General features: G+C 33.5%; 1 long non-coding RNA gene across 1 annotated transcript; it reads right to left on the bottom strand.

Annotated features, from left to right (window-relative positions):
- Nucleotides 1-204: 204 nt before the first annotated feature.
- On the bottom strand, nucleotides 205-3,011 carry LOC112091272. The gene is made up of 5 exons (XR_002902066.1): nucleotides 1,970-3,011; nucleotides 1,387-1,460; nucleotides 1,103-1,246; nucleotides 723-820; nucleotides 205-605 (listed from the first exon to the last, which is right to left on the bottom strand). It is a non-coding gene; the product is annotated as an uncharacterized LOC112091272 (long non-coding RNA).
- Between the last annotated feature and the right edge of the window lie 5,102 nt (nucleotides 3,012-8,113).

The following is an 8,113-nucleotide window of genomic DNA, read 5'->3' as shown; positions in this document are numbered from 1 at the left end:
TAAGAAAAAATGTTTGAAACAAAGATGAAAAAAAAATTGCGGTCATTTTTTGTTTTATATTATTACCTCCTCTTGCCATCGTCTTATAATGAACATGTTTGCCTCCTCGTAACACCTCATTTTTTAGATAGTATAAACATAAACATAAAATAAATAAATAAAAATTTGAATATCAAGAATTAAACAATAGATAAAATTAAAAAAGACAAGTCACAAGTACATCACAAAACAAAAATAACTGTTGAGTGAGAACTAACATAGAATAATAGAGGACTATAACCTAGATGCTAGTAAGATGTCCATTGACAAATAGGATAAGTAAAATGGTCAAATACAAATGGCAATATAAATAAATTGATGTTCATTAATTTACAGGCCAATGTAATCAATACATACACTGCAACAAAAAGCTAATCATATTTTAATTGACAATTAAACTTTGAACAGCCGTTTGATGGTGCTTTCAGCCGCAAGTATTGATGGTCGAGCACTTGCCATTGTTTGAGATACAGGTGAAAAACCATGGAAGAAGTAGAGTTCCATCACTTTATCCTTAAGTTGCATATCAGACCAACCCTTATCACAGTCCTTTCATACCTCTGAACCTGTCCAGAAAAAAATACAAATGAAACAGTCAATTCGGATTGATTTTCATGGAAGGTGTGATTAATGACAACTCTTTCCTAGCAAGGACACAAAAACAAGAACATTCAATTGATTACCTAGCTATTCGATCTCGAAAAATGTAGACCAAAATTCAGCCTCTCCAACATCTTGAAAAGCCTTCTTGCAACATCGGGATTCCCGTAAATGGTGGAAACTGAATAGAGAACCTAGTCAAATTAAAAGAGGCTAAGATGCATATAAACATTCTTCTCTAACATGAGCTGAACATTATGTTCAGAAGTTACAAAGTTGGAAAGAGGAAGGAAAGAAAAAACCTATCAAATGGTTTTGTAAAAGACATCTACTGTTTTGGCTTTAATACTTAGTAGTGGGAATGGTTCCTATGATAGCACCCTCCCCTGAAATCTTACTACCTTGTCATAATTCAACAAAAATCAAGGAAGAAAACATGTGACTGAAAAATTCAAGCACTTACAAAAGGCTCAAGTTGTCTCCGTTCTTCTAAAAAGTTAATAATTGGCATGCAACTAATCTCATTGTTGGGTACTCCATCGCGCAAAATTTTTTAACAATCCACACACTCAACTTGTAAGAAGCAAATCACATTAGTGGCTGCCACCTAGAGAAAGTTCACACAGGCACACACGTATCCATTGGAATTTAGATGTTCTGTTTGTTTCTCATGATTTTCTAACTTGAGAAAAGAATTCTAGAAATATCCAGATATAACATAAAGGCTGCAAAACTCAGAAAACTAACTTTATGTGCAAGACCACATCTTCTTTATCAGTTATGCACACCATCAACGCAACATACTTTATCCGCCTACTTACCTGCCATTAAAAAGAGAAAACACATTAATAATTACTACTACAAAGTAGGTGGATCAGAACCCTATTAATTAAAGGAAAATGGCAACCAAAATAAAAGAGCATTTGCTTACGATACCTTGTATGCTCAAGGAAACCAAAAAAGCAATGCAATTGGAAGCCTAGCAATTAGATCTCAGCAACATTAAAAAGCTTATTCAGTGACAGCCACCTCTAAACTAGCATTTGTGTCTTTCCAAAATCCTAGAAGTTCTTACTACAATATCAATCCCAAGTATACAACTAGAAGCTGAATAGAAAGGAGAATCCAATAAAACTAAGATGGACTTTTAGGGACAAAAGAAGGACTACAACCTTTTACAATAGCATGGAATCAATTGCCTTAGTGTGAAGAAATATAATAAAATTATTGAATCCATAAATAAACTTGAACTTTACCCATTTGATCTATGAAAACATGATCATTGAAGTTAACTATATGGTTGGAGAATAGAGAAAAATAAAATACTAACCTCTCAAATGAATTTGTTAAACGACATATTTGTCTTGACCTTTGTACTAAGCAATGGAAGTGGTGTTTCCTATATTATCATCGTCTTCTGAAACTCTACCAAACCTACCAACTAAGACCCAATTTTATTTGAACTAGAAAGAAAAAGCATGATTATGACATTTATGTTTCACTACTTACGGGAAATGCAAATTATGCCAGTGCCTCTGTCAATTTTTAAGGAAAAAAAGAAAAAAAAAACAATAAAACGAAGGTTTGAATCTTTCCAGCGAATCAAAGTTTTTCAATGCCAATATATCATCACAAACAATGCGTTCAGCGGATCAAAAGGCAGAAAAATCATCCGCATCTGTCTCAAAATAATCAGAATAGAAATATCAATGAAATAAAACCCACTCTACCTGTTTTTCCCTGAGAGAATCAGTGAAATTTTGAGATCACGGTGGTTGGGCAAAGTAATACCATAAATAAAAAGTCCTTGCTAACAACAATTTCTATTCAACTTCCTCAACCCGTATTCATAAAACCAATTAATAACTTAAGCCATGTCTCTCCTAATGAAATCGGCTTTGTAGGGGGGAGGGGAATGAAGAACCAAACCTTTCTTGTCCTTAACCCAGTTTAGAAACGAGAGATTAGAAGGAAATGCAGAGGAACAAAAACGACAGAGAAACGAATGCTTGGGTTCGATTTGAGGGCTGAATAAATCCAAACATTTTTCTAAAACCATGAATTCGGTAGACAGGTAAATACAATCATAAATCAAATTGAAGCGGCTGAGCAGAAAATGCTGCGGCAGAATCCATGAAACCCGTGGAAAAGCAATCAATTGAATTATAAAAGTCGCTACGATAAGCACTATTACGGAAGCAAAACAATCATTAGAAACCTCAAAGAGTCAAGTTACATGAACAATTTGAATAAAGGAAAAAATCCCCTCTTATAGGCTCAATGAAAATCCAAATCAAGCCCTAATTTTACTCTCCAGAATAAAAAATGAACTTCACCTTTTTCCTTCGGCAGCTAAATAAAGGAAGTAACTCCACAGTCAGAACCCACACCTAACCATACCTGGACACCGGATTCGCAGATTCCAATGATGGAGTTCTCGGGAACCGTCTCCATGCTATGCTCAGGTTCCTCTTGGCAGCGGAAAACGCCGGTGAGTGCATTGGAATCGGAGGCAAAGAGGCAGAGCGTTCTCCTTGAAGCCTATCTGTTTCCGCGAAGGCCCGGCCTAGGCTACGCTAGGGTTCAGCGGCGTCGGACTCCAATCGTCGTCTCCCTCAAGATAGCGTTTCTTGGCTGCATGAAATGCTTCATGGCTGCGAAATCTAGAGAGAGAGAGGAGGCGGAGGAGAGAGATCGAGAGGGTTTTGGATCGGAAATGGAGAGAAGACAGAACAACGAGAGAGAAGGGGAAATGTAGCCGTTGGAGGTGGGGACTGCGGTGTTATTATTTGTCTATTTCAATCGGGAGAGAAAGAAAAAAAAAAAAACAAAAAAAAAAACAAAAAGTTTTCTGAAATCATTTTTTAGGGCTTGCTATTCTTCAACGCATTTATATATAGTTCCACTAATTCCACGAAAGCATCTGAACCGTTAAAGTGCATGAGGTGGCAAAATATATAAATATAAATTATATCGGACGGAGCGCTGTGGTCGAGGACATTCAAGGGCAATAAAAAAAAATTTATCAGCTACCATTTGACATCAAAAGGCAAATATTTAATCATTAATGTTTGTACCTTCCACCTACTAGATACACAAGGAATTCAGTTATATTTTTGGGTTATGGTGATTTAAATATAGATTTTAAATTAAATTTTAGTTATAATTTGAGTTAAAAATATAATTTAAGTTTGTATTTAGTTGTGTACATTTGAATTTATATTTAAATTGATCAAAATTTGAGTTTGTATTTAAATAGTATTTTAATAAAAACTCAAAGATGATAGAAAATTTTAATAGGGTATATGAGCGGAATTTTATTTGTCTTTTCGTTGTGAACGTATAAAAAAAATCATCTCAATCGGAATTAAAACGAAAAAATTATAACGTTTTTAAGAGTAAAAAAAATACAGTTCATTAACTTGAGTTTGAGTTTAGGAACTTAAGTTAAAAGGGAGACTTGAACTCAAATTTTAATCTCATATTTAAGTTAAAATTCAAATTAAAACTCAATTTTAAACTCAAATTTTATAAAAGAATATGAGCTTCAATAAATTTGTAACTTGAATTTACATTTTTTCTAAATTTAAGTTCAAACGAACAACCATATCTATTTGTGAAAATGAATTTGGCCTCGTATAGGTGCGGAAACTCTTTCTTTTTACAAAAACCGTGGTGTATTAGTGGGTGTAAATTAACTTTCTGAAATTAAGGTCAAATGACATATGAGTAGCTTGATTCTGTAAGATTACACACGTTATTACGCTGTTCACTATGCCAATTAAGTATAAGAATTTGGAGTAAATTTATAGTTAGTCTCTTAATTCTATTTTCTTTCTAGAATTAGTCGTTTAGTAAATTTTATCGAATAAATAATCCTCAAACCAAAAATTTGCATTATGGAAGGTAATCTATTGATTTTTGAATGAAAACCGTAGAATTGGACTTCTAAACTATTTTATCTTCTTAGAAATAGTCCTATGTTGAAAGCTATAACAAAATTTGATGGTAACCAAAAACAATTACCAAAGTTACTTTATTAATTAATGGATGAAAATGTTAAATATGATAATTATATCAAAGTTAGTCCCTAAATTAACGATGTATGAAAATCACCTCATTAAATAAATGGATTGCGGTCCTTAAATATCCATAGTATACTCTGTCTTAAATCATTTTTGAAACAATTTTTTTTATTAATTTTAAAGAAAAGTTAATTTTTTTTAGAAACCACGTTTTGTAATTTTTTTTGTTTTGTTTTATATTTTAAAAATTGCTCTAATTTTTTTTTTAAATTAAGGAGTCTTGTTTTTCATTTTTTCCGTAAATTAAAAATTTATTCTTTTCAAAATCAAGACCATAGTTGTGGTTGGGCTTAGGCTCAAGAGTAGGATCGAGATTAGGGTTGTGGCTAAAGTTAAGGGGCTCTTTACACGCATAACAAAATTTCAATACTCAAGTTTAAATATGATTAAATTTTTAAAAATATTATAAAAAAAACAAAGTTTAATATCAATAAAATAATGATTACGTAATTATATAGTACGAAATGTAAGATCATTATGATAACTATTATGTTATTTTGCCAATTTAGTAATATTCTAAAAATTTCTTTAAATTTGATTTAAGGTATAAATTCTTGTCATGAAATGTAATTATCTCTAATAGATTAACTGGCCTTGCTCGACTAGACCCACATAGTCTTTTATTTTTAGGGAAATAGTAGAAAATATGCCAATATGAAAAGCTTAAGAAAGTATATAGGCCAATTTTTAGTTATAGAAATTAATAGGCAATAACTTGTCAAGTTATGGTTCATAACCAGAAAAGTTATGGATAAACTTGTCAAGTTATGATTCATAGCCAGACAAGTTATGGACAATTATGGACAATAACTTGTCAAGTTATGGTTCATAACCAGACAAGTTATGGACGAAAACAGTAATTTGGCATATTTATTAACTTATGTAAACTATTGGCCTATTAATTTTAATTCATCTCAAGTCTTGGCATATTTCTCTCTTTCTCCCTTATTTTTATGTGATATAATACTATAAAGTTCAATTCCTAAACCTGTACGGACCATGTTGGCCAATAGTTTGTTAGGGTTGAGATTGGAACGAGGTAATAGTTGGTTAATTATAATTAGTGAGAACTATTCAATAATGATAAAATGTTTACAACAATTATTAAAACCCAATTCACCCCTCGTGTGTAGCCTAACAACCATTACTTCAAATAGCATCTTTACAATTCATCATAGAATGTTATGAACATCATTGGTTAGATGCCTAATTATATTGTTTTATGAGCTTGTCAAATCTAAATTTTTGTTACATTGTCCTGCAACAATGCACTCTATCAAAAAATTCCATAAAAAAACTCACCATCAAAATTGCTCAAAATAGAATTAATTTCCAATAGTTTAACAAAACCCTTTAAAAATGATTTCCAATAGTTTAACACCATTTTTTTTTCTCTTTATGTTTAACAAAGTCCAATTCAACATAAAGGGAAAAAAATGCCATTTACTTTTGAATAGCAGGAATTTGCACCTTTAAAAATTTATGTTCACAGACAAAGATTCCATTCAGTGTCTGCATTGACCACATACTAATTGATAGACAGGATGGGAAAGTGGATTAAACAGATAGACGAATTAACAGAATGAAAACTACAGAAGCAATATTCATACCCTATTACAACAATCAGAAATATATGTAGTATTGTATCCTTGACTTCATTTGAAGCTTCCGCTTTCTGTTCTGGTGTTTTTATATCCCCTGACACAATATCAACAATTTTCCCACCAAATTTAGGCTGCAGCAAAAGAGAAATTAAAAATTTGTCAAAAAAACCATGTTTGAATTCTGGAACTTGTATTCAGAATTTTACACACACACACGCACGCACATACAAAGAGGGAAAAAAAAGAAAAAAAAAAGGAAAGAAGAATAAGAACCTGACTTAGGCAAGCTGGCTCATAACTAATTTCCAACATGACTTTACTCTCAGTAATTGATGCCTTAGATTGGGATTGTCCAAGCTTAGTGTAAACAAGTATGAGGAAGGAAACACGCTAGAACACTGCTTTTAATATAGGAACTTAATTGATTACATTAGGTATGTTCAGCTTTTTATATACACTAGTAATACCAAGAATATAAAATCTAAACAACTGTAACTAATTCCTATAGATACGTCTACTCCTATAATCTAGGGATCTTTCTATCTAAGTCCTGATTTTTCTACACTCACCCTCAAGCTGGACTGTACAGATTGTACATGTTCAGCTTGTCTACAAACTTCTCAAACAAATATGTTGAAAGACCCTTGGTAAGGATGTCAGCCGTCTGTTCTGAAGAAGGAACATATGTCACGCAGATGGTGCCATCTTCTATTTTTTCCTTTATAAAATGTCGGTCAATATCCACATGTTTTGTCCGGTCGTGATGGACTGGATTATGTGAGATATTGATTGCTGCCTTGTTGTCACAGTAAATCTTCAACGGAGACTTCAGAGGTTCACCAATTTCTTTTAACAAATTCTTCAGCCACAAAGCCTCACAAATACCGTGAGCTGATGATCTCAACTCAGCTTCAGCGCTACTTCTAGCCACAACTGGCTGTTTTTTACTCATCCAAGTTACTAGGTTCCCCCAAACAAAAGTGTAGTAACCAGAGGTTGATCTCTTGTCCTCTATTGCCCCGGCCCAATCAGCATTGGTGTATGCTTCAACATTTCTTTCTCCAAATTTTCTGAAGAAAAGTCCTCTCCCTAGAGTGCCCTTAAGATACCGGAGTATTCTAAGGACTGCGTCGAAGTGTTCACTATTTGGAGCATGCATGAATTGGCTAACACGGCTAACTGCAAAGGCGATATCCGGCCGAGTATGAGACAGGTAGATAAGTCGACCAACAAGACGCTGGTATCTTCCTTTCTCAACCGGCTCGCTGTTACCATTATTATCCAGTTTTTTATTAAAGTCGACTGGTGTTTCCACAGGTTTGCAGCCCATCATTCCTGTGTCTCGCAGAAGATCTAACACATATTTCCGTTGTGACACTGAGATCCCTGTTTTATTCCTTGCAACTTCCATGCCGAGAAAGTACCTAAGACTTCCTATATCTTTCATTTCAAATTCTGCTGCTAATTCCTTCTTCAGTCTTTCCATTTCCATTGTATCACTCCCTGTCAAGACTATATCGTCCACATAAACTATGAGAATAGGTATTCCCTCATTATTCCGTTTAAAGAATAAATTGTGATCTGCCTGGGCTTGCTGATATCCTTGTTGAAGTGTTGCCTTTGCGAATCTCCCAAACCACGCCTTTGGTGACTGCTTAAGTCCATATAAGGACTTCTTAAGCCTGCACACTTTACCATTATTGCCTTCTCGATCAAAACCAGGAGGAAGCTCCATATAAACTTCTTCTTCTAAGTCTCCATTTAGAAAGGCGTTCTTAACATCTA

Source organism: Morus notabilis, unplaced genomic scaffold, assembly GCF_000414095.1.
Source record: "Morus notabilis unplaced genomic scaffold, ASM41409v2 Scaffold161, whole genome shotgun sequence".
Classification (NCBI taxonomy): domain Eukaryota; kingdom Viridiplantae; phylum Streptophyta; class Magnoliopsida; order Rosales; family Moraceae; genus Morus; species Morus notabilis.
This window is presented reverse-complemented; position numbering and strand designations above follow the sequence as displayed.